Source organism: Neofelis nebulosa, chromosome 7 (assembly GCF_028018385.1).
Source record: "Neofelis nebulosa isolate mNeoNeb1 chromosome 7, mNeoNeb1.pri, whole genome shotgun sequence".
In the NCBI taxonomy this organism is placed as follows: domain Eukaryota; kingdom Metazoa; phylum Chordata; class Mammalia; order Carnivora; family Felidae; genus Neofelis; species Neofelis nebulosa.
In genome coordinates this window covers 131749593-131777358 of record NC_080788.1, presented here as the reverse complement: position 1 = coordinate 131777358, position 27766 = coordinate 131749593, and the positions used below count along the sequence as shown (strand labels likewise).

Genomic DNA, 27766 nt, shown 5'->3' with positions numbered 1-27766 from the left:
TTATCCCCATGACATATTCATCCCGTAACTGGAAGCCTGTGTCCATCTTTCCAGCTTTAACTGATAGAAGGGCAAAACGTCATTTCAGAGATTTCTCTGCTGTCATGTTCAAATCTCTAACTATTTTTATCGTTCATTGCATGTGTGTAAAGCCCTCATTCCTCTGTCCAATATCTCAAAGTATTTTTCAGGGACTGATCATTCCTCTGTCTTGACCAGCACTACCACAGTCTGTTGTAATTCTCAGTTCTTCTGTAACCCAAACATTTCGTGATGTGTCACATGCTGTACAACAGAGAAGGGGTTATTGCATGATCTGGTGGTGAGTGGGAACCAGGGGGTTCCAGGGTGAGCCTAAGTGCCCCATCAGGACAAAAGTTCTGGGGCTTTGAAATACGCTCCGTAGCTGAGATGCTGCCGTTAACCAGTTTATGGTAACCATCATGGAATCATGGATACTGCCCCAGATCCAGAAACCCTTTTGTTTCTTGAAAATACTCTAGTATCTTCAATAGAATATTTGAAGCTAGTTGCTGCAATAAAGGAACCCCTGACATTTTACTGGCTTAACACCCTATTGGTTTATTCTTGTTCATGTCTCAGCCTGATGTAGGTCAGGCTGCCCTCTTCCATCTTGAAACTGCACCATCTGGTGAATGCAGTAGGGTGATGGAGAAGATGCACGCATTTCCCCCCTTAACTGCGTTGATCTGGAAATAACACGCATCAGTTTGGCCCCTAGTTCCCTGACGATGAATAATCACGTGGCTGCAATGTTACTTCAAAGGAGGTTGCAAAATGTAGACTTCTTACCTACTTGGTAAGTACTAAACTCTTCTGCCATATATCTGATTTGAGCTAGAACACAATCTGGATTTGTTTTTGATTGAAGGGTTCTCCCAGTCCCAACCACATCCACCCAACAGACTCTAGTTGGGTCTCATAAGATGCTTAGCATGAGCTTAGAATGAGCTTAAGCATATGTTGAACATCTGATGATAAAATGTGAAACATCCAATTGTCTCAAAAGCATTAGAGGCTGGCTGAGCGCGACATTAGTCTCCATAGGTAAGAACCCTTGCGAACAGAGGAGAGACTTTAGTTCACACGTGACTTTGATAATTTGATTGTTTCACTGTGCTTCAGTGTTTTTATCTGAAAAATACAACTCGCACCAAAGCACTTATTTGTGACTTGCTTCACAGAGATTTTTGGGGAGTAAAGGAAATCAAAGAATTGACCAAACTTTGAAAAATGTAAACTGCTAGATAAATATAAAATACTCTATTTTGATGGCACTATAAACCTTCTTCAAGCTAACCTTTTGGTATTGCTTATAGCCTCTTGAAGAAAGTAAAAAGAATGGTATTTACTAAAGCTATAGTTTAGGTATCAAATGCTTTAAACATAAAATTCAGTATATTTTTATGAAGAGTGGACAATTCTGTTTCTAATTCATGTTCCGTTATATAAAAAAAGACTAAAATAAGAGTGATAATTCATAATCAGACTTCTAATTTTGAAAACTAGGTATTAAAAGTGATTTTTGGACTGCTACAAACATATTTTCTGTACATAATCATGTTGGTAAGAAAATAGATCATTTTTACAAGACTGTTCATGTTGGGGAAAGAACCCTTTTAAAATTCATCACTCATTAAAATAATTTATTTTATTACAAGTGAATTTATACAGCTATCTTCTGTTAATAAATCCTTTCCCATTGTGGTATATCTTCTTTTTTTTTTCTTTTTCTAATACCATACACAGGAAAGGTAAAGCCAATATTATAAGGATCAGAATACATCAAAAAAAAATTCCTCACTCCATTTAGGATGCCTGAGCTGCTGTTGAGTTTTTTTTGTTTTTGTTTTTTTTTTTTGTCTTCTTTTCCGTCACTTTTGAAAATTCAAGAAGAGGTCTAAAAATCAATCTTTCTTCACTACACATTTAATTCCTCATGAAAATACGAAATCGTCAGTCAGTACTTAAAAGAAGATCCAGGCACTGAAGCCTCAGACAGAAAACAATCTTGCTCTGCTTTTGGAGTAACAATTTTTGCCTTCTGAATGCACTTTTCTCCTAACATACTAAAACCTCTACTCTGAGGCTACTCTCGGGCTCATGATTGTTGCCTCCCGTATAGTTACCTATGGGATATATGACAACGTTTTGAGCAATTCTTTTACAGGTATGGGTTGGTTTTTAATGCTTCCCTTGGAGTCCTGGGTGGTTTGCATCAACCCTTACCCATCTTTGACATTTACACCGAACCAGTCTTTCTTCCACAGCATGACTTTGGGTCAATAAGCAGGGCAACATGATCAGGGCTTCGTATGGTATTTGAACTATCTTGAATTCTATAGCCACAAAATCACACACAATAGATTTGTGTCTCCAATCCCCCATTCACTCCACAGCAGGGTCACTGTGCCCTGGGTATTCTGCTGACTTGAATTTACAGATGGCCATCCTGGCATTCCATTGTTGCACAGACCCAGTTTTAAGGGGATGTACGGGGAGATCAGTTATTTGGAGCCAGAGGAGATTTTGCAAATGAGGTGTCACATTCTTGTTGATTATGGTGGTGGTCTTTGCCTTCTCAGAAACACTTCCTTTAACGAGCACAGCATTACACGGAAAGAATTTAAAGCTCAGGTTTCTTAGTCTTTGTCCATATTTGGGTTGGCAAAGCAAATATTTTGCCACTTAAGCTCTAAGGCAGGCTTTCCAGATATACTTGGCAGAATAAAATGATCTTATCAAGAATGTTCGCGACTCTTCTTTCGGTAAGAGCAAAGCCTTGTGTTACAAGTGTACTTTCCCCATCAAAAGATCAGTGGATGTGGCAGATGAGAAAAGGCCGCAGAACCTTTGCTACACAACCCGCTGTGGTCCGTGTGCTGTTCCCTTAAATCTAGGAAGGGTGTGTGGTTTCTTTAACCAAGAGTATATAGTAGAAGTGACGAGACGATCTCTAGGCCGAGGATTAAGAATCTGTTCTTCCAGTTTCTTTTTCTCAAACCATTTATTTTGGGATGCATGTATTGCGATACAAGAAGTCTTTCTACCTTTCTGGAGACAACATGTGGGAAGGGTGTGAGACTACAGAGAGGGAAGGAGACTCCATTAAACCCAGCCTTCCCAGCCATCTTCCCAGCCCATGACATTAGGAATTTGAGCAAAACTGTCTCCTTCCCTCCAGACCAACACCAATCTCTGTTGAATACCACCAAGTATGAGACTCTGACACATGGAAAAGAAGAATTGCCCAGCCGAGCCCTGCACACGTCCTGGATCTACTAACTCCTAATATATAGTAAAACGGTTGTTCTATTTTTATTTTTGTAATGTTTATTTATTTTTGAGAGAGACAGTCAGACAGAGCGTGAGTGCGGGAGGGGCAGGGAACGAGGGAGACACAGAATCTGAAACAGGTTCCAGGCTCTGAGCTGTCAGCACAGAGCCCGAATTGGGGCTCGAACTCAGAAACCACGAGATCATGACCTGAGCCAAAGTCGGACACTCAACCGACTGAGCCACCCATGCACCCTGGTTGTTCTTTCAGAATCACTAAGTTTGGGGAGAATTTGTTCTCTAATAATTGGTAACCTAGCGGCATGAACAGTGGATAACATATCTTTATTTTCTTGGAATCTCTAGCATTCAGTCTGGCATATGTTGGGGGATTAGGAGTTACTTTTTGAGTGCATGTTTAAATAGAAGATAAAGAAATAAGGTTCTTAACTCATGGAAAGATGCATATAAGCATGAGGATTTGAGTCATTTGTTAAATCATTGGATGAAATATGTGATTACACCATCTCAGTACCAGAAGTTGGTCAATAAGGACGTTTGAGATACAGAAACATTCATCTTATATTCTAAGGCTGGCACATAAGGCCTATCATCAAAAATTATCCTTAACAAATTTTAAAATGCATGTAGTAAAATGGAATACATGGTTTTGTGCGTTCCAAAAGGCTTTGGATTAAATTTACATACTATTTGAAAAGTGTATTTGTTTAAACTGGTAAATTCCATTTTTTTGCAATGAAATGCTCAAACATAAAATACATGGAAGTTAAGACGAAAACAACAGTAGATTTACGTCCCCCATCCTATACCAATTTAGAGCAGAGCCACATGAACAGTTATTCCGTATTTAAACTGTACAACCCTAGATGGTGCCATTCATGTACACAAAGATATGAATGATTTCTCTAGGATTTATTCAGTGCACAACCTACGCAACTGTACACAGTCTTCCTTCTCAAGAGAATAGTCTCATTGAGTATGACGGAAGAAAGTCTTCAATAATTTATTTCTTCTTTCTCTTCCCCAAAATACATCCAGCCACTTGCCACTGTTATTTTGTTGTTGGTACTATTTTTAACAAAAACAATTTAGTTAATTATGCACAGTATGTTACTTCACTTAGGGGAGCAGAGCGCTTAGGGGAGCAATGTCAAAGCTATGAGAAAACACGGCTAAGATTCAATACTTCCCAGAATGTGAATGAAACAATCACAGAAAGCAACTCCAATCGGGCTTTACATATACTTTTTATTAAATAGCTTTGCCAGGGTCACCAATAACCTCCTAACTGCTAATTTGGATTGTCGCTTTGCAGCCGTCATCTTATATGAGCTCTCATTTGGAGACAATATTCCATTTCCTTCTCTTTGTAACACTGCGTGCTTGCCTGGCTTTCTTCCTTCACGACGACTCTTTCACCATTTGCTATGCCAGCTCCTCAACTCTCTCTCACCTTTGAATAAAACAAGAATGAGTCCTGGGATCTCCTCTCACTTAATTTCATGGCTTTAAACACTGCTTGTGCTGCTCAAGTTTGTCTCCATCCGTATCTGTTCTCTGAACTCCAGACTCATACACAGAGTTGTCTACTGTCTCAATAGAGTTGTCTACTGTCTCAATAGAGTTGTCTACTATTCATCTCCACTTAATTGTCTAGTGAACATCTCAAACTCACCATGTTCAAAACTAAGTTTTTCATACCTCCATGCTCTCAAAAGAACTTCTCTTGAATTTAATAGGAATTTCATAAATTTTTTATTTTAATTTGTATAGTTACATATTGTTTTTGAGAAAGAGAAAGTGCACGTGTGCGAGTGGGAGAGGGGCAGAGAGAGAGAATCTTAAGCTGACTCCACACTCAGCATGGAGTCTGACGTGAGGCTCCATCCCATGGCCAAGAGATCATGATCTGAGCAGAAATCAAAAGTCAGATGCTTAACCGACGGGGCCACCCAGTACTCTGCAATGTCATTTCTTCATTGTTCGGGATAACTCAACTTACAGCCCTCCTTGACCCCTCTTTTCCTCGCACATCACGTTGCGTTAATAACAAATTCAATTTGCTCTACCTGCGAAGCATATGCGAATTCCCACCACTTCTCATCACCTCGTCACCTCATCGCCGCATCCATCACGGTCCCGGCAACTGCTCTCTCTGGCTGGATTATTGCTTTCACCCCCTGACTGCTCTCCTGGCTACGCCCCCGCTACACTCTAACATCAGCATCACAGCCCCAGGGATTCGGTCAAGCCCAATTACGCAAACCTTCCGCTCAAAATCTCTGATGGCTTCCAATTTCTAATAATCTTCCCCTCTCGTGTTCTATCCTAGACCTGTTGGCCCCCTTTGCATTTCCTAGCCCAAACGCGTTGCTGTTTGAGTGCATTCACACCTATTTTTCTGTTCCTTGTAATCTGCACAGAATCTGCCTGGCTCCCACCTCTCTTCTTCAGGTCATTGTTCAAAGTTCCCTTCCATGAGGCCCTCAATGATCATTCAACGGTCATTCTGTTTAAAATCCAACCACCACCTCATCCTTGCTCTTTTGTTATTCCTTACCCTAATTTTATTTATGCAATAATATTTCACCTTCTAATAAGCAAGGTATTGTCTCCAACGCCTAGAATAGAACTTGGCACATAGTGCTATACTTCTATAACTTCTGCCTGTACCTATTTAATTAATGACCAAGATAGGGTGATTGGGTTCTAGGATGCCAGAGGAGGTAATCAAAGGAAAGAGAGTCTAAGTAGCACAGTATCCAAAGTCAGTGGTCTGTAATTAAAGGCAAGTATTAAATCAAGTAGTATGGAGACGTGTGTGCATATCAATAAAATTGATAAGAATAATATTTTAAGGTTTTTTCCCATTGATTCCTACAGGATAAAAGGAGCTTCTTTAGAATTGACAGACTCTTTATAGATGAGAATGACTGAGTTCAGATACTTAGGTTGAGATGTTCCATATTAAATCTTATCAAAGAAGAAAGTTAGATACACAGAGATAACGTTCTACAAGGTTAGAATCTTGATCTCCAGTCAGAGACTATCTGAGATTTGTTCACATCTATTGATCAATTACTAATTGACACCCTCGTATGCACCGGGCACAGCGTCAGGAGTTGGATATTTTATGGTGACCTCGTCATTCTCGAAAGCTGAGCAGGGAAGGAAAGCCACATAAATCAGTGAAATAAAACACGAGTGCTATAACGTATGGGGACTATTATGGGGCACAAAGCGGGAGTGGCTGGAGTAGACAGAGAAGGTTTCACGGTGGAGATGATCCTTGTGCTGAGCCTTGAAGGATGTGTAGGAGCTCTTCAGCTGGAGACATGTGGGAACATATGAGGAACAAGGGATCTGAATGTTCATAAACACAGAGAAGTTCCAGGGTATCTCTATGTGGGAACGTTTCTTTCCTTCATGGTGACTCCTTAATTTAACTACTCGAGCCTCTGATTTTATCAGGAACCGGTAGCATCATAGACATGATCTAAGACGCTGATAAACAATTACAAAAGCACAATATAGCCCTGCCCTAAAAGAAATGTACGGTCAAAGAAACATTTCAGGAACAGCGATTAAGAACCAGAAGATGTTGTCCTTGAACTGAATGGATGTCTTCCAAATGAGAGTGGTGTGGGTGTATGCGTGCATGTGCATGTTTGTGCGAAGAACGCAGGGACTGCAAAAATAAATAAACATTAAACAAAATTAAAAAGGGACCCCTGGGGGGCTCAGTTGGTTGAGCATCCAACTTCCGCTCAGGTCATGATTCCACAGTTCGTGGGTGTGAGCTTCACGCCAGGCTTTGCACTGATAGTGAGGAATCTGCCTCTCTCCCTGCCCCTTCCCTGCTTACACACTCTCTCTCAAAAATAAATAAACGTTTGGGGCGCCTGGGTGGCTCAGTTGGTTAAGCGGCCGACTTCAGCTCAGGTCATGATCTCGCAGTCCGTGAGTTCGAGCCCCGCGTCGGGCTCTGTGCTGACAGCTCAGAGCCTGGAGCCTGTTTCAGATTCTGTGTCTCCCTCTCGCTGACCCTCCCCTGTTCATGCTCTGTCTCTCTCTGTCTCAAAAATAAATAAAAACGTTAAAAAAATAAAAATAAATAAATAAATAAATAAATAAACGTTAAACAAATTAAAACATCACACACAGCATGGGTATGACAAAGATCCAGAGCTGAGAGTGGGCACGTTTGAGAAACCTCACTTGGTCTAGTTTGCATCAATGGCAAAAAAAGGAGCGGAACTGAGTGGAAGTGACCAACACAAGACAGTGAAATCCCTAGTATGTCCTCCTAAACCCTTACAGGGGAATCCTTCTGTTGACGGGAATCACGGAGATGGCATAGGTAAGAAACTGTTAGGGCCAGATCGACTGGTTGGACAGTCTCTCCATAGAAGAGAACCAGATTTGGAGAGAGTGGTTAACTGGGTTTTGGATAACAAGGAAGTAATATGTTAAGGGACGAAACGTTTCTAACGTATCTATAAGGAAAATGTTGGGAGACAAATTGGGAAGGGTTGTAACCTGTTTCCTATAGGAAATGGAAAATGATGTTAGGTTTTATATAGGGCTAGGGCCATAAAATCATCAGCCATTTCAGAAAGATAAATCTAGGAGGACGTATCTGTCGTGGGTAGAGTCTGTATCGGGGGGGCTGGGCTGACAGGTGTCTGTGGGAAACTCAGCGGAGGCATCAGCAGTAAGATGAACAGGTAGAATGGATCATCACCTCTGTGCTGTCGTATACGTAATAATACATTATTGTGGCTTTGGGACTAAAAAAGGAGACGTCCCAACACAATTGTTCAAATTTCTTTTGTTTTAATTTTTTTTAACATTTGTTTATTTTTGAGAGAGAGAGATGGAGCATGAATGGGAGAGGGACAGAGAGAGGAGACACAGGATTAGGAGCAGGCTCCAGGCTCTGAGCTGTCAGCACAGAGCCTGACGCAGGGCTCGAACCCACAGACCGTGAGATCGTGACCTGAGCCAAAGTCAGACGCTTAACCTACAGAGCCGCCCAGGTGCTCCTGTTCAAATTTCCGTTAACATTAAAAGTGACTCCAAACCTAACCTAGTTCTTAAAGGTCACATCATTTGTTGTTTTTCGTTTGTTTAATAACAGAAGACAATTTTAAAAAATAATACAAGAATTTCATGATGTACAAAATAAATACAATGATAAGGTTGCATTGAAACCCTGACCATAAAATCGGAAGAAATGGAAATGATTTTGAGACTGCTGTGAATCTGAAAAAAAAAAAAAAGGTGTTTCTGTGATAGAATATTACAGAGTGTCATCTAAAATAAAATTGAGAAGGAAACCGAGTCCCCGAGTTGTCCTTCTGGCACTTTACAATGGCGTTCAGTGGATATATCACCATCCAAGGTCTAGCGCTCTGGAGACACGATGAGGAATTTGCAAACGTGTCAGTCAGCAAGTTGACAGCTGGCATGGCTGGTGGGCATGGGTTGGCAGTGACATTGCTAACACCTTTGCGAGCATAAAATGCAAGACGAAAGGAGGACCAAGTTGCTCAGTGACACTCTGCCAGCTCAGGGATCCATTTCAGACACCAGGAAGGCTGTGCCTGACAGCTGCCCTCAGGGGATAACCCAGTGTTGGAAAGTCAGAGAGTTCCCAAGAAAGCGACCTTAAAGCTGGGCGAATGGGGGCAGGAGGAAAGTCACTAAAGCGGAGAAATAAACAACCCCAAAGCTGTTCACCACAAAACCCACTACAAATAGTTGTACTTGTATTTTGTTTATGAAAGAAACCTTCAGCCACTAACCCATGAGTTTTTCTTTGAATGGTTATGACATAGGAGGAGACAGAAAGGGAAGGAAAATGACATTTGTTAAGAATAAATGTCATGGGGCACCTGGATGGCTCAGTTAAGTGTCTGACTTCGGTTCAGGTGATGATGTCACAGGTTCCTGAGTTTGAGCCCCGCGTTGGGCCCTGTGCTGACAGCTCAGAGCCTGGAGCCTGCTTCAGATTCTGTGTCTCCCTCTCTCTCTGCCCCTCCCCTGCTCATGCTCTGTCTCTCTCTGTCTCAAAAATAAATTTAAAAAAACATTAAAAATTTTTTTAAAATATATACTTCTTAAAAAAATAATGATAATAAATGTCCAGACTGAATGTATGAGAACAGGAATCCAATAGAACTGTTTTTGATTCAAATCTCTCATACTTGGCACAACCTTGGACGAGTCAATAACTGCATTACTTCAGGGCTCTCATCTTTGAAATGGGGGGAAATGTCCCTAAGTATGATCTGGTTGTGTAAAATTGTGCAAGGTGCCTGAGAGTCAGATAGGGACGGTGTGGTCAAATAATGTTAAAGGAAAAGAAAACACAAAAAAATTTCTCTGTCCTCAATGCCAATAGAAGAGTAGTGATTATCAGAAAGAAAGGAGAGGGGCGCCTGGGTGGCTCAGTTGGTTGGGCGTCCGACTTCAGCTCGGGTCACGATCTCGAGGTCCATGAGTTCGAGCCCCGCGTCGGGCTCTGGGCTGATGGCTCAGAGCCTGGAGCCTGCTTCCGATTCTGTGTCTCCCTCTCTATCTGCCCCTCCCCCGTTCATGCTCTGTCTCTCTCTGTCTCAAAAATAAATAAACGTTAAAAAAATTAAAAAAAAGAAAGAAAGAAAGGAGATTGATGAAGAAAAAGTCAGAGGTGATTTATTTTTCATGATAAGGCACCCTCTGGTCAACACTAAAGCATAACAATGTACCCCTGGTCTAGCCTTTTGGTTAAAGAAACTAATTTTTTACAATGGCTCATCTCCTTCAATGGTAATTATTGAATGAATATAAAAATCAGTTCCTTGTAGAATTAACACAATGGACCTAATCATTAATAATTTTTACAAGGACGACAAATATTCTTATTACTGTGTTATTATTATTATTATTACATATGTAATGGTGATTCATGCAATCACACAGAATGTTTTTAAAGCATTCATTATTATATTTTTCAAAAGTAAATAACATATATACGGTATTATGTAGGTATGGATGCTTGAATCTTAACATCCTTATAATTGATCATTTCTTAAAGATTATCTTAAGGCGACTGGGTGGATGAGTAGGTTGGACAACCAGCTCTTGATCTGGGCTCAGGTCATGATTCCAGAGCCATGGGATCGAGCCCCATGTCAGGCTTGTTGCTGAGAGTGGAGCCTGCTTCAGATTTTCTCTCTCTCTCTCTAAAAGATAATTTAAAAAAAAATAAAGATTATCTTAATTCATCTCTCTCATCTTGTTCTTTGTTTATGCTTAAATCTTATGTAAAATAATTTTAATTGCTCCTAATTTGTGCTTTTGAAAAATAAAGATAATTTTTTTTATAAATGCTGTGGGTATATTTAGGTGACCATCGAGGATTTGGTTTTAGAAATGGTCAAGCTGATGCTCAAATTAGAATGACTTCTTATTTGGAAAACAGGAAGTATGAGATGAAAATAGACACACATGCTTTTGAACCCTAAAACAAATATCAGTCTCTCATTCCTCTCTCTGTATATAATATTTACCTAGCTACATACATACATAAGTGGGTGTGAGTGTGTGTGTATGTGTGTGTGTGTGTGTGTGTTATTACACCCCTTCAAGCCTTTGTCAAAGACTTGAGAATCATGTAAACCATAACCTCCTGAAGATTTCTGGGCAGAACATGTACCTAACTACGTGTTAGGTAGTATTTTTCATAATTTGGGTAAATAACTAGCTTTCTAAAATCTTTTTTAATGTTTATTTTTTATTTTTGAGAGAGAGTGAGAAAGTGTGAGCACAAGTGGGGAAGGGAAAGAAAGTGACAGAGACATAGAATCCGAAATAGGTTCTAGGCTCTGAGCTGTCAGCACAGAACCCTATGTGGGGCTCGAGCCCATGAACCATGAGATCATGGCCTGAGCCAGAATCAGATGCTTAACCAACGGAGTCACCAGGCACCCCAATAATCCAGGTTTCTATAAAGAATGCACCAAGGACTGGGAAACACTGAAAAGGGTTTTAGCACAAGCTCACACAGGTGAAAGATTAAGTGATGATATCGCTACACAACTTTAATCTCCCTCTTTATCTTTTTTTAAACATCTACCTTCTTTTCTCTTTGATTCCAGGCCTTCGGTCACATATTAGTCTTCTGAGGCACATGGATTAATTCTGAATTCTTTTGTACACAGTTTGCCTTCAGTCCAGATGAAATTAAACTTCTCTTTAGAGCCCCTGAATGGTATTAAACAACCTGCGCATGCATTGTGAATTCCAAAAGCATCTAGAACCTTGGGTAAGAGAGAGTATTTACAAGTTTCCTATTGATTTCCCAAGTTGGAATTCATTGAAGCACTAATATAAAATTGAGCTCAATTTCAGGAGGATGAATAAAGTTGAATTAGCTCTGATATTATGTAGTAAATGCAGAAAATTTTAAAGCCTGTAATTTTCTATGCCTATATCAAAATGTGCTCCTACAAATAATAGCCAGATGAATTATACTGAAGAGACAAAGGAAAGTATAGTCAACAGGTAATGTTTGGTAACAAACTCAATGCATTTCATATTGTTGACGATTGTTAATAACCTCAAAAGACGTATATTAACTTCAAGATTTTTGTTTCTCATTCTGAATTCACGTTCAGTGCTCTTAGAAATCTTTTCCTAAATGAAGAGTGCTGTCAAATTTAAGTAAGGAAAAGATTAAGAAGGAGATCATTTGAAGCAGGCCAACTGAGAAAAGTCATTTGTATGAAACCGTTCAAGAGTCTGTATCTTGAGCACATCAATTTTTCCAAGTTTAGTCAGCTAGTCTGGGACAAAGTCATCAAGACCAACACTCACTCTTAACATATTTGAACAGAGGTAAGATTTTGCTTGAGTAGCTGACTGAAGGAAACCGTAGTGGCTACTTTGAAATTGCCCTCACTGCTTACCTAGGTTATATACTTTTTGGATGGCTTAGAGGAAGGTTGAAAATTTGATTACTTGACTAGGTGAAACATAAATAGAAAAACATGGCCCCGAGTTTGCTATTTTTAATGTGGCTCTCTGAGAGATATCGCTTAATGACACATGACTTTCAAATATTTCTTGCAGATGGATGCATTCAAGCTTGGTTTTCAGGACAAATCTGGGACACAAAGTATAGCACTCAGGGAAAGATAAATTCATGATGCTGAGGTCTTCTGGATCACTGAAAAGCATGCTTGGGAGCCAAACAAAGAGATGTAATCATGAACTTTGGTTGTAATTAAATCTTGGATGGCACATTCTAACTGCATTTATTGTGTAAAATAGTCTTATGATTCATTGCAAATCTTCCTTGATTTATAGATAGGTTCTTTCTTCTGGTTCTGTTCATTGACTTTGCACTTAATAGTGTCATAAAATGTTCACTAAGACATGCTAATATTCCATCTGGAATACCTTAGTTGATTGTACAAGCCTTTAGAATACATGTATAAAATTCAACACGGTGAGTCCATTCCCAATGAAGAAGTGTCAGAGTAGGGCTACAGTGAAACGCATCAGTAGTTTTTACTAACTTCCATTATTTTCTTAACTTTCAGTTCAGAAGCAGCGCATTTGGCAATAAAATTTCTGACTTCTATTTATGCATATGTTTTCACTTCAAGTCATGAGATGTAGCTTTACTTTTTACACAAAATAATGTCTAGTTGACTCTCTTCTGTGAAGTGAAAAAAGAAAATACTACCTTTTCAGCTCAGAATACGTGAGGCTAGAAATAATGATCATAGAGGCTAAATATAGAATTATTGTTCTCTACTCTAATCAACCCTGACATGTTTCCCTTGACCCTTCACATCTGTTCATAGATATTTACACACACTTAATATAAACATATGGAAATTGCACTAAGTGATAAATTATTTACCCTGGGTTATGAGCGAGTTGTCTTCAAGTAGCATATAACGTTAAGAATAACGACATACAGGGGCGCCTGGGTGGCGCAGTCGGTTAAGCGTCCGACTTCAGCCAGGTCACGATCTCGCGGTCCGTGAGTTCGAGCCCCGCGTCAGGCTCTGGGCTGATGGCTCGGAGCCTGGAGCCTGTTTCCGATTCTGTGTCTCCCTCTCTCTCTGCCCCTCCCCCGCTCATGCTCTGTCTCTCTCTGTCCCAAAAATAAATAAAAAATGTTGAAAAAAAAAAATTAAAAAAAAAAAAAAAAAAAGAATAACGACATACAGATAAAAGGTTTAGAATTATGACATTCACACTTTTAATAAAATGGTAATACAATTATAATTTAAGCAGCAGGCACCTGGGAAAATGACTTTGGGTATTGCTCTTATTTCACTAATCTAAAATAAAATCTAACCCTATATGGTGTGCTAAAGAACAAAAATCCAACTGAGTAAATTTAAGGATCTAATTGGCTTTGCTAGGTGATTCACGAGTCTGTAGCTTCTCATCCAGCAGTAGAGGGGAGCCCCTAGGAGCTGTACAAAATGGAAGGCTTTTGTAGGAAGGACGGTGGGGCAAAAAACTTATAAACAAAATAAGTATTGTTTCAGACAAGGTCGCCTTCCCTTAGGGGGAAACAGAGGGGGTCTTATTTTGCAGACTGCCTCTTCTTCCTTTGGGAAATAGAGAGTGCCCATGTGACAGATTATCTCAGTGATGTTAATCAAAAAATTTCCAACTGATCAGATAAGACATTTCTAGGGGAGGTCAAAACTGCAATTAGTCAAGTATTAAGCCCCAGTTAGATGACTTAGCCTAAGCAAGGCCATTTGGGGCCTGTGGTTTTCTTTTTATTTTCTTTAAATTTTTTTTTATCTTTACTTATTTTTGAGAGAGAGAGACAGAGTGCAGCTCTGGTGCAAAACACTCCTGCTTTCAACACCGGCTCAGAGAACACCTGGAGTCTTAGATTTTTTTTTAATGTTTATTTTTGAGAGAGAGAGAGAGAGAGAGAGAGAGAGACAGAGACAGAGTGTGAGTGGGAGAGGGGCAGAAAGAGAGGGAGACACAGAATCCGAAGCAGGCTCCAGGCTCCAAGCTGTCAGCACAGAGCCCGATGCGGGGCCGGAACTCAGGAACCTTGAGATCATGACCTGAGCCGAAGTCGGTTGCTCAACCAACTGAGCCACCCAGGCACCCCTTTGGTTTTCTTTTTAACAGGTGAAACATTTTCTAGGTGAAACACATATATTCTAGGTATTGCTAAATGTAATTATGTTTCAATGGGCTTTTTGAGTTCTGATTGTTCTCAAATCTCTGCGGTCACAAAACATATTATCATGAAATTCTAGCATACAGAAAATATATTTAGGGAAAATTTTTTCGCCAAGTTAAAAAGTAAAGAAGAGTATGCACAACAAATCAATCAATATTGGTCTTATTATATTAATACGCAATAGAGATCATTTTAACAGACATTGCCATTACCGAGGGGAGAACACCTTTTATTCTCCTCAATGGCTTAAAAACCTTTACCTCAACATCTAAAGTTGCCTGTCAGTGAAATAGCTGAACTGCTTTCATTAAGTACAGAACCACCAGGTTGACATTTTCAGGTTGAATCCTTGGGAAATAACTACATTTTAGCATTCCCAATTTATTATGTCAGGTTTATAATCGTTACAAGATCGTCTTAGCGTTATAAGGTTTAGAAACGGGGGGACAAAAGCTATCCTCAAGTATCCTCTTCTACATAATGCAAAAAGACTTTTTTTCCTCTACATCCTTCCATGGTCCAATTATTTTCTCAGTGGAAGCCTCCCTTACCACTGCCTTCATGTGGTACATGAATGTACCACAGAATATTGGCTTCGTCATCTGATGCTGCTGTGGTTTCTCTTTCTTTTTTCTTTTTAATTTGTGCTTAATATTTCTTCGCTTCCATATTCCTACAGATAAGTGAACTTCAGAGTTGCAACATCCAAGTCGCGTCCACACCCCAGATATCTGCTCTGAGTTTCCAGCCTGTTAGACACATCACCCTTTGTTTGGATTGTCGTAGCTTTCAGATTCCATGTTGCATACAACAGAAACCATCTCTTTTCCACTCAACACGAACCCTGCTCCAGGTCTCATGTTTTCTGTCTCAGTAAATGGCACCGTCACCATCCCAGGGCCCAAGTCATTCTCAACCTACACCTTTCACATCCGTTTACCTCCTTCACGATCACCGGCTCCTACAACCTGTCTTTTAGCTTCCTAATATTTCCTGTATTCATCTTCCATCCATCACAGCACTGCTAATTTCTTCTATGTTTGCCTCTCTTCCATCCATTTTTAATTCTTCAGCCATAGTGAGCTTTAAAATCAGCAGCTGGCAAACTGTGGCCAGGAGCCAAATTCAGCCAGTTACTTGTTTTGGTAAATAAGATTTCATTGCGACACAGCATGTTCGTCTGTTTATATCTTATTTATGCTGCCTTTATGCTCCAAAGAGAGTTAAGCAAATGGTCCAAGAAGCCTGAAGTATTTACTGTCTACTTTTTACAGAGCAATTTCGCTAATGCCTGTCCAATATCGAATGGTTCCCCAGCTTCAATGCTCTCAATGGTCTTCCATTGTCCCCAGGATGGAAGTCTTCAAGCTCATATCTCAACACTCCCTGATTTAAATTGATGTCCCAGCCATACCCCATCTACCGGTCCTTAACTCAGAGCCTCCACTCACCAGTATGAGTTTGGCAAACTACCTGTCATCTCACACAGCTTGATATCAATATTTTTTCTTGTGGACAATTTTCCTTGACCCTGGAAGTCCGAGGGATATACCCCTTAATACGTAGACCCAGAACTTTCTGCACTTGCCTCCATCAAAGCACATATAGGCTGCAATCTATTTACCTATGATTTTTGCCTCCCAGTTAAACTGCCTCTCAAACCACTAATTGTGTGTAGTTCACGGCAAGAACTCAGCATCGTTTGCTAAATGAATGGATGGATGTTATTTGTCTTTCCATCCTTAAACCTTCTCTGTTCTAAATTTTAATCATATTTATTATAAAAGTGTCTTCGTTTCAATGTCTTGAAAACACACCGTTATCGTATAAAGATGCAGATCTGCTCTATGGCAGTTAAGCAAATGCAGTAACAAATAATATTGTGTAATAGTTGAGAAATACCTAAAAGTTTATAAAGTGTCTTCCCATATATTTTCTTATTGAATTGAGTCTTAGAAACAGCTCCGTGGTGCCAACCCTATGCAGTCATTCAAATGCAACACCCAGCTCTGTGGAGTGATTAAAAATGACTCAGAAAATTGATACATAATTCTTAGAACACATGAACTTGGGGCATGGATTATAATCAAAATACATTGTAATGAAAGTTAGTTTTCAATTCAGTAGCATCAGATTCTCTTATTTGCTGGAAATTCATCTCAGGTCCATTTTCTTTTAGTTCTACCACTAATTCAATCTCCTGCTGTTCTTAGATAATGTTTTTATTCTTCTGTTTGAAGGCAGGAAAGCCATTGTTTTACTCTATTATTTTCCTTGAATACTAAAGCCTATCAGTACATTTTTCTCTAAGATCTGAGTCTCTGGAAATAAAAACTTTGTTCTACCTTTGAGAACATACATTTTACTTTTTAATTTTTCCTCTTGATCTAGATATGAGACGGTATTTGCGTTCAGCTGAAAATCACATAAAGATATTTGCTTTTGATGACTATCTAATAACGTCTACTTGTGAACATTAATTTAAATAAATTTGAGTTCAGGACATATTGTTATGAACACAATGTAGGTTTTTATCATACTAGACCATTGGTTTATAAAATTTGGAAGATGGGGTGCCTGGATGGCTCTGTCATGAGATGGGGCCCGGATTTGGCCTCCATGCTAGGTGTGTAGTATGCTTGGAATTCTCTCTCTCTCCCTCTATCTCTGTCCTTCCCCCGCCCTCTCTCTCTCTCTCTCTTTCAAAAATAAATGAACATTTTTTTTAATTTGGAGGATATGAGGATCATCACCTGATACGCTTTTTAGAAATGCAGATTCCAGTACCCCAACACTAAATATTCTGATCATTATGTGAAATGTTGAGTCTTTCATTTTTAACAAGTACTACAGTAACTCTGATGCAGGTGGCCCATGGCCACACTTTGAGACACATGGAATAAAACCAAGGTTTTGCTCAAAACACATCATGTATTTGCATTGAACTATGTTTACAATGCATATGTGACATTATTTGAATTTCTCACCTTTTAAAATCAGCACAACTGGCCTCCAACAAAGGGAAAGAGATAAATAAAGCAGGCACCAAGGACAGTAAGCCTTATCAAAAAGAGAGCTAAATAATTCAGTGGAGGCTGATTCTTCACCCACATCCCACCTAATACAAACAAGAGTCTTATATGCTATGAATACTGACAATTTTGAGTCAGTCCCTACTCTTCCCATGCTAAGTTGAATGTACATGTATATTTTTGTATATATTATATTTATATTTTTGTATATATTTATTTATATTTTTGTATATATTAGTTCTGATATGTTTCCAATACACAAATAATTTATGCTCATCACAGACCAAAAAAAGAGAAGAGAGAAAACTCAAATAAATAAACAAAACAACAAGTCACTTAAAAGCCATCCATCCAAAGTTAGCAACTCATATTTTTTTATATGTTTTCTGGTGTGCATCTGTTCATTGAAATTACCTGGGAAAAAAAAGGTTAATAGATTATCCCTGTCCCTATGGAGAATATCCTTTTTTGCAATATCGGTCTGTGGTTTTAGCAAAGAATTGTTTGGATGGGAGTGATTTAAACTGGTTTAAGCTGAAGAAAAATCACTGTGTCACAAAACAGGGACATTTATGGTATGAAACTTGCTTCAAGAACAGTGCATTCAAGTCTTCCAGGATATCCATATCTGGCTCTCTCTGCCACCCTCTGTTGGAAGAGGGGGTGCTTTTCATTGGCTTGAATCCCAGGAAGACTCCCTCATTGTAGACCTAATTCCACTTGCTTGTTTCAGAGACAAGCATGGAAGGAAGTGCTCTCCATGATTACTGCCTATGACGTTTATTGAAGATATTGACGCACTGTCTCAAGTAGAGTTGCTAAGCAAGCTGAATGGAAGACCGTAATAGCTCCCAGCACCGTGCAACCTCAATGAAGGAAAAGCAGAGCAAAAGAGGGACAGAAAAATGGAGAGCTGGACGTGGTTACCCTGGAGGTCACCGTACCTGAGGCTAGTTTCATACCATGACTTCACCTTTTCTTATGATCCTGTAAATTTCCTTTTAAGGCAATCTATTTTGACAAATTGCTTCACTTCCATCCAAAAAGGTCATTACTCATACTTATGCTTGGTCTTCGTTATTCATGGATTCTGTATTTGCAAATTGGTCTACTTGCTGAAATTTATTTGTGACCCTGGAGTCAATACTCATGGTGCTTTCCTGGTCATTTGTGGACTCACCCAGAACTAATAAAACTTTCTCACCTCATGTGGGTGTTCCCAGCTGAAGTCAAACAAGGTGATGTTCTGACTTCCTGTTTCAGCTCTTGTGCCATCAACGAGTGTCCTTTTCGTTGTTTATTTATTGTCATTTTTTTCACATTTTTCGCCCTTTTTGTGGGTGATTCCTTTATTTAAAATAACCCCCAAGCATCTTGCTGAGGTACTGCCCAGCATTCCCACGTGCAAGAAGGTTGTGACATGGCTTATAGAGAAAACTACGTGTGTTACATAAGCTTTGTTCAGGCGTAAATTATAGCACGGGTGGCTGTTGAAGTTGATTAAAGAATGAACAATACTTATTAAATAAGGGATCCTTACATAGAAACACACATAAAAGAAGGTTATATATTGAGATTAATGAGATTCTTGTGGCCAGGGGCTTGCAGGAACCTACCCTCCATATTTCTCCTAGGAGAAGAAGTTCTGTATTCGATAATTCCGCATTTGCAATGACTTTACATAGAACATAGTTTCTGTGAATAATAAGAATTGAGTGCATATATAAGCTACTAAACGTTCTGTTTTGAAATCTTTTATTTTATGTAATACTATAATATTAATACTTAGAGGTAATACTCAATACTGTATTACTTAACACTGTATAAAAAGACTGAGTGGTTGTATGTGCTTGTATGTATGCTCATGTATTTGTGTCCATGTTCCTTGTGAGTCATTGTGAATATTAGGAGCCCAGTACATGTTTGTTGGCTTGTTCTTGCACAATTCCTGCTTAGTGAGACGCAGTTGTGTCTGTTAGAGAGCTTTATGTAGGCTTATTGATTAGTAAGCAATTTTACACATAAAGCAATCTAATTGTTTTGTTTTCTTATTTTAAATGATTTTTTTTAATTATTTTGAGACAGGGAGAGAGAGAGAGACAGAGTGCAAGCAGGGAAGTGACAGAGAAAGAGAGAGGGAGACACAGAATCTGAGGCAAGCTCCAGGATCTGAGCTGTCAGCACGGAGCCCAAAGTGGGGCTCGAACTCACAAACTGTAAGATCGTGAACCTGAGCCAAAGCGGAATGCTTACCGACTGAGCCACCCAGGCACCCCGGCAAACTATTTGTCACACAAGTTGTAAATAATTTTCTGAGTTACTTGTTTGCCGTCTAACAAGGTTTATATTTTCCTAGCATTAAATAATTTTTGAATATGTATGCGATCAAATACATCAATATTTACCTTTACTTCTACCTTTGAGGCTTTGTTGAGAAAGCATTTTACCATCCTTCAAATATTTTCTCTGTTTTTAATACGTATTGCTTTTTTTCTAGAGCTATTATTAATGTACATTTTCTTATGCATTTTCTGCTGTATCAATGGGATTTGGAGAAAGAGAAAAGGTTAATTCATGTGCTTAACTGGGCCTCTTAGAGGGCAAGTCCCAACACTATTTCTCTTTTAACTTATGAAATAGTGAAAAATATTACAGTTCCCTCATTACTGAAACATTATTGCATTTCTGGAATATATTCAAAGTCATCATGATATTAGTTTAATATTATGCTGGATTCAATTTGCTAATTTGTTTTAGGAATTTTACATCTAGATTCAAATAAGACAGGTGCACATAAACACACACTAAGAGTTTGTTCAGAAGTGTTTGCAGAGCCTTGGAATTTTCTATTCCTTAATTTTTTGCAGGACATTGTCTGTAATGTTGTCTCGATCTGACACCATTTTAGGGCACTCTTTATATATGTATATATAATTATTTCATAATTATGTGTCAAACAGGACTCTCTGAATTTTTCTATGCATTTTAAGATTTTCTTTGAAAATTCAACATTTTATTAATATTTATGCTGATTAACATTAAGAAGAGCTACCTTTCTCATTTAATTTTTAACAACTTAATTTAGATAATAGCTCAAATTTTATTCACAGTTATTTTCTTAAGTTCACTTATTTATTTTGAGAGCGAGAGAGAGTGTGCATGTATGTGCGAGCAGGAGAGAGGCAGAGAGAGAGAATCCCAAACAGGCTCCGTGCTTTCAGTGGGGAGCACAACGTGAGGCTCGCTCTCACGAAACATGAGATCATGACCTGCGCCAAAATCAAGAGTTGAATGATGCTTTGAGCCCGCCCCAGGCACCCCTATTCATAGTTGTTTTTAAAATTACTTCTAGATTTATACATTATTAATACCAATGCCGTTTGATTTAATAACCATTTGTTTAATACATGTGCCAGAGTATCGAAGCACTTAATATTAAATTATTTAATTCTTTCTACAAGCCTTTGAGATAATTCTCTTATTGTTTCCGTTTGCCAGATGAAAAAAAAAAAAATGAGGCACAGAGAGATTAAGTAATTTACCTAAACTCACACAGCTAGAATATAGAAGAGCCAGGAGTGAAACAAAGCTGTTTGTCTCTAGAGTGTTTTATGTTTTAACCACTACACTATAAGTTAAAAGGAAGAATGCTTGTAAGAGGGATAATTGAAAAATACTATAAAAGCTTTCATACATATATGAAATTTCCTTTCAGAAAGAGTGTTGTTTACCTATATTTCTGAAAGATAGCCGTCTTGCTATTTGCTCAAACAGTACTATCTATTCCCAAGTGATAAAAAGTCCAAGTAACTAAACAATTAAAATAAAACAAAAGAACAGGAAGAAAAGAATGAAATGGAAAGCTGCATCACTTAAATCGAGTAAATTGCTCATGTTGGTAACACCGTAGGCAGCAGCCGTTAGGAGTCCAGTGACCTTAAGTGCCACAGAGCCATTAAAAGTAATGAGGTATGAGCTCAAGCCAATGACTGATAAAAAGGCAATGTCTTCTCAGGGGCTCAAGCTGTAACATCCAGCATTAATGTATTAGTATCAGTAGATGAAACATGACGAATACTAAATCTCATTTGCATAATGGATGAAGCTTGGGAAGCAGTTCCAGATGGCTGATGAGCACCTTGAGCCAAAAGGAGAATTTTTTTTAAAGACTTGATATACAAAGGCTAGCATATTAAGACACACGTAGCTAAAAAAAAAAAAAAAAAAAAAAATAGAACAAATGTAAGAGACTATGGACTGCTGGATGATGTACTTCTCTTAAATTTGAAATAAAGTTAAGTAAAACTCTCCTACAGCACCCAGATATGCCATCCAGTGGCGTCACCTAGACTGACGAGCTCCACCTCTCAAATCATCCCCGATGCCTAAGAAAATAGCTAACAAGTTGGCTGTGTAAACTTAAGAGTAAACGTATTCAAATCTCGATGCAGATGTCTCAGTGACTTATCTGACTGTATTTTGTGCAGCTTCTCAATTGTGCCAGTATTTGAATGGAAATCATACAGCGTATTCAATTTACTAAACACAGCCTGGCTTGTGGGGGAAAGAAATCCCTTCTTGGAAGTAAATGTGACTTGACTTAGTTCTTATACGAGTTTCTCTCTAAGCAGATGGAATTATCCCACATCAATTGTGTGTGTGTGTGTGTGTGTGTGTGTGTGTGTGCGTTTGTGGGTGTGACGTGTTAGTTCTTTAGGTATCTTATTGTGATAGTTGTGACTTTTCTCTTTATTGAAATATCAATGCAGGCATATCTCACAGATGCTGAGAGTTTGGTTCCAGACCACCGCAATAAAGCAAACATTGTAACAAAGCAAGTCAAATGATATTCCTTTAGTCTCCAGTGCACATAAAAGTTATGTTTACACTATACCATAGCCTATGAAGTGTGCAATAGCATTATGTCTAAAATAACAATGTATCTACCTTAATTAAAAATGCTTTATTACTACAAAGTGCCAACCATCATCTGAGCTTTCAGTGAGTCATGGTCAGCAATCACAGATCACCATAACAAATACAATAATAATAATGGGGAAGCTTGAAATAACGCAAAAAAATGTCAAAATGTGACGCTGAGGCAAGAAGTGAGCAAACGCTGCTCGGAAAATGGTGCCAGAAGGCTTGCTCAATGCAAGTTTGCTTCAGTTTATAAAGAACTAAGTCCTTGCAAGTTCAATAAAGCAAAGTGCAATAGATCAAGTCATACCCGTACTACAAATACATACTGTTTGAGTGTAATATATTCTAGTGAAAAGTATTGTGCAAGTTCTGGGGTTACCACCGGACAAAATACAAGGTGCATAGCACCACCAGGTTGGGGACCCTGTCTACTGTGGGCAGACCTATCCCCACCACCTACTCACCTCTGCTTTCTCCTACCCTTAAACGATGGAATGCCACATTACATAACACCCTCTTCACCTTCAGATGTTTGCCTTGCCCGGGCCATCTCAGTCAATCATGACTCTGAGATCCCCATACTTACCTAAATCCAGTTCGAATCTTTTCATATTTCCCACTTTGGTTCTCTTTAAAGCTAATATTATGGTCAGTTTCTCACTACTAGTGTGCAGTATACCTTTCCTTTAGAATTCAAATAATGGTGGTATTTTAAAATCTATAAGGAGTCTATCCCCTCATCTCACAAATAAAGAAAAGAATACTTGGATCTTAAAAATAACTGTGTTAGCCTTTTATTCACCTGAGTTCAGTCTCCCTCACTTGTGGGTGATGGTTTCATAATTTGATGGTCTTTCTGCCATGACATGACCTTGCCGATTTGGTCGTTTCTCACCCGGGTTGCCCTTTGTGGTAGCCAGCCTCCCTTTGCTGAAGCCCCTCTGTGTGCTTGACTAAAGTGATTCATTTGTTCCAAAGTCGTAATAAGTCAGGTAACACAAATTGAGTTACCTGTTTTAGCTCAAGGAATGAAATAAAAACAATTGCAAGAAATTTTAGGCACGTGGTCTCTCCCTGGGGCAAACCAGGTCTTGAGTAATCCTTAGTAGGATACTCTAAACACTCCTGGAAATAGAAGTCCATTTCTTTACATGTTATTTCAACATTGAGAAAATACTCCAGTCAGGTATATATTTGAATACTCAACTGAACAGATCAGGGATGGAAATTTATTTCATAACACATCTATAACTCATTCTTTCACTGATAAAATACCTTGTGTCCAGATCCTGTGTTATTGAAGCCTCTGTCTTCCGGCTTCAGTATGCATCACTAAGAATGTGACCAACCCACAGAATGTTCTCTGCAGCCACATCGCTTTTGTCATTTAAACGGCCATATTGTTGCACCTGGAGATTGAATGATCTGCCTAGACCACATTGCTCATGAGTTTCAGACCTAGGACCAGCACTCATATCATCTACTCTAAAGCCATTGACTTCTCCACACTCATCTCATGAAGTGTTCATGAAAGCCAGCACCTGTGACATAGCACCACACTGTGGGGAGCAGAAGTATGGAAGTCAACAGCTATAGGACTGGTGGAATTCTTCAGATTGTGGATACACAAACAGGGTCAATACAAACAATGGGAGTTTTCCTCATGCTATGTTATGACAACATGCTAAGCTAAAACCAGCAGCGGGACACCTAGGTGGCTCAGTCAGTTGAGCGGCCAACTTCGGCTCAGGTCATGATCTCGGGGCTCGTGGGTTCGAGCCCCGCATCGGGCTCTGTGCTGACAGCTCGGAGCCTGGAGCCTGCTGCGGATTCTGTGTCTCCCTCTCTCTCTACCCTTCCCCCACTTGCGTTCCGTCTTTCTCTCTCTCTCAAAAATAAATAAATGTTAAAAATAATCTTTAAAAGAAACCTGGCAGATAAGCCTAAGCAGGTACTTAGTTAGACATTTGAAAAAAAGTTTTATAATCATTTTCACCAATTATTGTTTAAGAGAAAAACCACTCCGGCTTGTTTCCTCTTAATACTACATTTCAATTTCTGACCCTAGGTGTGTGGGTTTTTCCACACACCAGGCAATTCTGTGACACCGGCTGGGTGTTTTACAATTCAAGTTAATTCTGACATGATCTACTTGGGGGTAGTAAAAGATTCCACAGGCTAAGGGCTCAGTCCCATGAGAAAGCCTTGACCTTCAGTCCCTAATTGCAAATCCAGGTTGTACCTGTCTCTGATCGACTGGCTATAGATTGGCGGCTCCCATAACCCCTGCTTAGACTCGACTACTTTGCTAGAATGGCTCACAGAACTCAGGAAAACAACTTATTTACTAGATTACCAGTTTATTACCAAGGACATTAAAATATACAAGTAAAAAGCCAGATGAAAAGATGCATTGGGCAGGGTCTGGAAGAGTGCTGAGCACAGGAGATGGTTCCCCCTTGGGTTTGGGACACACCGTCCTTATATCCCATGGATGCATTCTTGTTTACCAACCCCAGAAGCTCTCCAAACTCCATCCTTTCTTGGTTTTTATGGAAGGCTCATTACGTAGGCATGGCTCATCAAATCATTGACCATTGGTGATTGAGTCAGTTTCCATCCCTTTCCCCTTCCTGTGAGACAGAGAGTGGGTGGAACATTTCAACAGTCTGACAATAAGGTTGATTCTTCTGGCAACCTATCCCTATTTTGAAGGGCTTTCCAAAACTTACCTCGTTAACAGAAGCTGAAGTGTGGTTGAAAGGGACTTGTTATGATAACAAAATACACCGGCTTCACCTTGATCACTCAGGAGCTTTCGGCAACTCAGAGCAAAACTAAATATTATAAGAAAAGATGCCCCTACAGCTCTCATATGGAAAATTACAAGGGTTTCAGGAGCGATGTGACACAAACTGGAGATGAAGACCAAAATATGTATTTGTTTTTATATCACAAAATTGCAGTGATGGATACTGGACTAAAATAAATCTCGTTTTTTGGAATAAGGCAACATATGAAAAATTTGTCATGGAATTTATAATTCCTGTCCTTATGATTCTTGGTATTCTTTTATTTTTAAGTTTATTTATTGATTATTGAGGAGGGGAGGTGGCAGGGCAGAGAGAGAGAGGGAGAGAGAGAATCCCAAGCAGACTCCGTGCTGTCAGGGCATAGTCTGATGTGGGGCTCAATCTCATGACCGTGAGGTCAAGACCTGAGCTGAAATCAAGAGTTGGCTGCTTAACTGACTGAGCCATCCAGGCACGCTGTGATTCTTGATAAATTATAAAGGAAATTATATAATGTATATAATTATAATATATATAATATGTAATAATAATATATAATATATATAATAATATATAATATATACATATATGGTATGTAATAGTACTCCTTCATCTGCAGGGGATATATTCCAACACTTCCCAGTGGTATCTGAACCTATAGATAGTACTAAATCCTATAAATGTTATGTTTTTTCCTATACATACATATCTAAGGTAAAGTATAATTTATAAATCAGCCATAGTAAGGGACTAACAACAGTAATGAAATAGAACAATTATAACAATATATTGTTATACAAGTTATGTCAATGAAGGCTTAAAAAATATTTTCTTGGGGCGCCTGGGTGGCTCAGTCAGTTAAGCGTCCGACTTCAGCTCAGGTCATGATCTCGCCGTCTGTGAGTTCGAGCCCCGCGTCGGGCTCTGGGCTGACGGCTCAGAGCCTGGAGCCTGCTTCGGATTCTGTGTCTCCCTCTCTCTCTGCCACTCCCCTGCTCACTCTCTCTCTCTCTTTCTCTCTCTCTCTCAAAAATAAATAAACATTAAAGAATTTTTTTTTAAATACAAGAAATATTTTCTTGTACTCTACTTGCTTTTCTTGTGACATGATTGGTGGTAATCAAATGCCCACGTGATGAGATGAAGTGAGGGGAATGACGTGGGCACTGTGACATAAGATTAGGCTGCTAGTGACCTTCTGAAGATATGTCTGAAGGGACATCCTTTGCATCCCAACCACGGTTGACTTCAGGTAACTGAAACTCTGGAAAGTGAAACTGTGGATAAGGGAGGACCACTGTGTGCATATTCTGGCTCTTGCCTTCTTCATCATAATTTGCCTCTTTTTTCCCTATAGCATGTTCATTTAAAAAAAGACATACATGAATATTAAATAGCAATAATAAGAAAGTAACACTATCTAAAGGCAACTATCTGTATAATGATAGTTTTCTTCTTAGAGGAATTTTTTTAATTTTTTTATTTACTTTTGAGAGAGAGCACAAGTGGTAGAGATCAGGAAGAGAGGGGGACAGAGGATCCAAAGTGGGCTCTGTACTGACAGCAGAGAGACTGATGTGGGGCTTGAACCCACGAACCGTGAGATCATGACCTGAGCTGGAGTCGAACGCTCAACCTATTCAGCCACCCAGGGGCCCCATTATGGGAAATGTTTTAATACTATATAGAAAGTCACATATCCTGCCTCTTTAACTTTTCCTATGGCTCCACATTCATGTTTCTCAAATTGTTATTGGTGAAGCACAGGAATTAATATGTGCTGCTTGAATAAAGTTACTCATGGTCAAACATGGTAAAATGATGAGCTGAGTCAGGTTTGACTGGTCTTTTTTTGGTAGAACTTCTACGAGTTTTGTATGCTAATGCGCAGGCTGCTTATGCATCAGTTAGAGGTAAAGTGTTTCTTTCTTTAATATTAATTATATATGAGTGTGCACACACACACGTACGTACATATTTACTTCCTTACAGGGTCTTCAAACAAGGTCCTTATGCTCCAAGATGAGGTAAACAGCCCAGAGCATAAAAAGCTGCAATACAGCTGTGCTTACGAAAGTGCTGTGGCAGAACACCGAAACCAGGTTCCATATACATAAGATCGAATGTCCCAATTCTATGGTGAAAGATAAAGCTTATTTGTTTCGTGGTATGGCTGTGTGGCTTTCAGTGAATTTGGGAGGCTGGTTGATCTTACGTGGGTGAACACTATTGCCTGCGGGTCAATGTGGAATGCAACGCCTGTGGACGATGCTTTGTGAATCAGAACCATTAAATCATGAATATTTTGATCTAAATTCTAATGAGCCACTGCCAATAGTTTACACAGATTGTCACATGCCAGATAAAGCTCTTCTTCTTTTTGTCTTATGTTACTCACTTGTAAGACTCAAGCAGGGAGTTGCTGTTACTTTGATGTTTGGATACTTCCCCTGTTGCCAACCGCAGGTCATTAATAGTTC

The 27766-nt window shown here is 39.2% G+C and overlaps 1 long non-coding RNA gene across 1 annotated transcript in view; it reads right to left on the bottom strand.

The window, feature by feature from the left end:
* LOC131518265 (uncharacterized) overlaps positions 1-27766 on the bottom strand; it is a 43193-nt gene that overhangs the window by 15277 nt on the left and 150 nt on the right. The window contains exon 1 of the long non-coding RNA XR_009264979.1: positions 27685-27766. This exon is cut by the window's right edge and continues 150 nt beyond it. This is a non-coding gene — a long non-coding RNA (uncharacterized LOC131518265). The remainder of the gene's footprint in view (positions 1-27684) is intronic.